Below are 308 nucleotides of genomic sequence, written 5' to 3' on the forward strand. Positions count from 1 at the left end.
AACAACAACAAAAATAATAATAATCATTATTATCATAGGTAAATAAATAAATATATAAATGTAAATAAATAAAAAGCTGGCTCGTTAACTTCGTAAAATTCGGTTTCAGATATTCTTCTAAATCGCTTCAGTAAATGTACAAATGAGTATAAATGAGCGACGTTTTTGATTATCAAAGTAATTACGTCTTTTTCGCGTCAATTAGTTGACATTGTTGAGCCATATCTGGGATAGATTGAGCATGCATTGAGCAATTAGGTCCCACTTTTTAATAAATATTAATTAGGAATAAATAATATTCCTCAAAA

Source organism: Danio rerio, chromosome 2 (assembly GCF_049306965.1).
Source record: "Danio rerio strain Tuebingen ecotype United States chromosome 2, GRCz12tu, whole genome shotgun sequence".
Taxonomy (NCBI): domain Eukaryota; kingdom Metazoa; phylum Chordata; class Actinopteri; order Cypriniformes; family Danionidae; genus Danio; species Danio rerio.